Below are 3779 nucleotides of genomic sequence, written 5' to 3'. Positions count from 1 at the left end.
CGATCCCTCTTTATTTTTAGAATTATAAAATATATAGTTCTTTTCCTCCTCTTTTTCACACTTCGGTGAAAAAACTCTTCACTCTTTCTGTTCTCAGTTTTATCCGGTGTTATGGGGGAATTTAATTCCACAATTCATTCGATTTAAATTCACACTTTATATATTTTTTAATATTTGTTATCAATAAGGATTTAATTATAAAATTTATGACAAATCATCAAAAATGCATCCGAATAATTTTGCCACGGACAAAAATACACTTGAATTTTGTTATCGATAAAAATGTCCTCAAATAATTTAAAAACGCGACAACAATGCCCAACATTAAATATGCATTCTCAAAAAATACTTTAGAGATTGAATTTTGATACAATTTTTTGCAAACATAATTAAAAAAATGAGATATTTTTATCCTTAAAATTTAGTGATTTTTCGCTAAATATATATTTTTTGGTGAATTTTGTTGTCAACAACAAATAATATTTTTAAGAAATCATAAAAAATATATAGTTAGCAAAAAATCACCAAAGTTTAAGAATAAAAATATCTAAATTTTCTAATTATTCTTGCAAAAAATCGCATAAAAAAATTCAAGCTCTAAGACATTTTTTGAGAAATACATATTTAATATTGAATATTTTTGTTGCGTTTTTAAATTATTTGAAGGTATTTTATCGATAACAAAATTTGGGCGTATTTTTGCCAGCGACAAAATTATCCGAGTGTATTTTTGGTAGTTTACCCAAAAATTTAAAATGTTTAAGGACTCATGTAACACCTAAACTTTTAGCACCTCATGATCGCACTAAAAGTCCGAGCGTTACTTACCTCTATTCCTTTAATTATATACTATGTTTATTTAATATTGAGCCTTTGCGAGTACGAATTGAAAGTTTAATTAAGAAAACGGAAAGGTTTTACTTTTAATCACCTAATCACAAAGATATATATATATATATATATATATATAGACATATTTCAAGATTCTCAAATACAAGTCTTACCCCTCTAAAAATTAAAGACAATAAATGATGAGGGGAAAATCCAAGACTAAATACAGAAGATACTGTTACATATGTACATAAATCTCTGATGTTCAGTCGCGGCTCCGCACCAAAGAGTCCTGAACCTGTTGCGGAAAAAGAAATCTGTAAGGGGTGAGAACTTCGTACTCGCAGGTTCTCAGTAGGGACAGTGAATGCCGTGAGAGTAAGGAAATAAGTTGCAAATAATTGCTTTATAATTTTAAATTAGTTACCATTAGAATTCGTCAAAATTTACTTTAAACAAATCCCAGTTACGTCACTCAGTTTTCGAGTTATAGTAATCAGTTCTCGACTATCTTAATCCTTGACATATATAGGAACCAACAAGTACAAACAGACACGCAATACAAGCACATAAACAATTCACACATAAACTAAGTACAAGGAATTCACAAACAATACAGCACAGCACACAGAACACTCAAGCAATTCATACAAATGCATATGATGAATGCCTTTCCTATGCAGGCCATGAGCTCATGCGTCGATTGTCTACTGCCTCATGATCGCATGAAAAGTTCGAGTGTCACCTACCTCTACTCCTTTAATTTGATACTATATTTATTTAGTATTGAGCCTTTGCGAATACGAATCGAAATCCTTAATTAAGAAAACGGAAAGTTTTTTACTTTTTATCACTTAAACACAAAGATATATATTCACATAGCATTATATACATAGACTTATTTCAAGATTCTCAAATACAAGTTCTATCCCCTCTAAAAATAAAATACAATAAACGACGAGCGAAAAATAAAATCTAACAAATTAACTTGTGAGTATAATCTTCTATGCTCTTGAAACTCTACACTAAACCTTCGAACTTGTAGCTGAAAGGGGTGGAGATAGGGGGTAAGAATTGGGGAGTTCTTAGTAGGGTCGAGGTTAGAAGTTAAGTTCATTTTGCCATTATTAACCAACCGCAACTAACAACAGAATACTTATAAGCATAAATAATAACAGAACACAAAAGTCAATCAGTCATGCAGCACACACACACAATCACAGAGTTACATAGCACAGAGATATGCGCAAACAAGCATGATGCATGTCTAGTCCGATCACAGGTAATGAGCTCATTTGTCAGTTTCGACACACACCCGACGCAATCCAACTTGCAAGTCGGATAAGGCATTCCAGCGACATAACCTCTGCAAGTTTCTAGTTCTTGCCGGCGCTGATTCTCCAGCTGAAGTATGTCGAACATGACCTCTGGAAGTACTTGCCAGTGCTGATTCTCCAACTAAAGTATGTGACCCATTCTCCTAGAAGCCATTCTATATTTACGAGCGTCCTCACACAATAACAAACAAAGCCCACGACTTATTAACATTTATCCTTTGGCATTTTAACCATACTATCATCACCCTCTCGTGACCTTTCCATAATCACATGTGCCGATTTATCTTCTCTTTTTCTTTTAAAACCGAAACCACCTCTTTGTGACATTCACCAAAACCTTTAAATCAATTTCACTTAAACTAATTCTTCTTTCAAAAGACAAAGAAAAACCATTTATTAGTTTAACCCCTCGGCAAAGCCTCTAGACTTTAGGGGAGCAACAACCAATCTCATTTTCTTAAGTTCGTTAGAAATCCTTAATAATCATTGTTTTCTTAAATTGAATTAATCAAATAAAATTTCTAAATTAAATCAAAACTAAATCATACAAATCAAGAGTTCCGAACCAATTTCAAAACCAAAACCAACCCCAGTTTCATCCGTAAAACTAATTCTTTAACTTTTTCCAAGACGTCGCAAAACAAAATCATTCAATTAAAATTCAATTACTTTTAAAGTTCACTTAAATTCCTCCGAATAAAATTCTTAAGTCAAATTCAAAACATAAGCCCTTTTCATATTTTAAATCAATCTTAAAACACAATACTTTTTTTAAATAATTTAAAATCGTAAAATAACTATTTTTTTAATAAATCAAAAATCAAATAATAGAATTTCTCAAATCCAATATTTTTCTAAATAACATTTCAAATAAAGTCTTAAATTTTACAACAAAATTTCGGCAGCATCTCCCCTAAAACTCGAACTTTGCCACCCTTCCCGGGTGGTGCACGAATTATGAATCACACTTTTCACAACGCGTACCACTAACCAGCATCCGGATTCTCATGAATGCCGCCATTAGTTCTAGCTTATACCACGGAGATTCTGATTAAGGAATCTAAGAGATCCTCATTCAATCGTATATAGAACGGAGGTGGTTGTCAGGCAAACTAGACAAATAAAATAGAAGACTAATAGGTTGAGAAGCAATAATATCTCAGAGTTTTTGAGTGAAGCTCGGATTCTAATTAGATAAGCGGGACTAGTAGCTTTTTGCTTCTGAACAGTTTTGGCATCTCACTTTATCCATTGAAGCTCAGAGTGATTGGCATCTATAGGAACTTAGAATTCAGATAGTGTTATTGATTCTCCTATTTCAGTGTGATGATTTTTGAACACATCTATTTTATGAGTCTTGGCCGTGGCCCTAAGCACTTTGTTTTCCAGTATTACCACCAGATACATAAATGCCACAGACACATAATTGGGTGAACCTTTTAGATTGTGACTCAGCTTTGCTAAAGTCCCCAATTAGAGGTGTCCAGAGTTCTTAAGCACACTCTTCTTTTTGTCTTGGACCTTGACTTTAACCGCTCAGTCTCAAGTTTTCACTTGACACCTTCACGCCACAAGCACATGGTTAGGGACAGCTTGGTTTAGCCGCTTAGA

Source organism: Arachis ipaensis, chromosome B10 (genome assembly GCF_000816755.2).
Source record: "Arachis ipaensis cultivar K30076 chromosome B10, Araip1.1, whole genome shotgun sequence".
NCBI classification, from domain to species: Eukaryota; Viridiplantae; Streptophyta; class Magnoliopsida; order Fabales; family Fabaceae; genus Arachis; species Arachis ipaensis.
The sequence above is the reverse complement of the archived record's forward strand: the minus strand, read 5'-3'. Positions refer to the sequence as shown.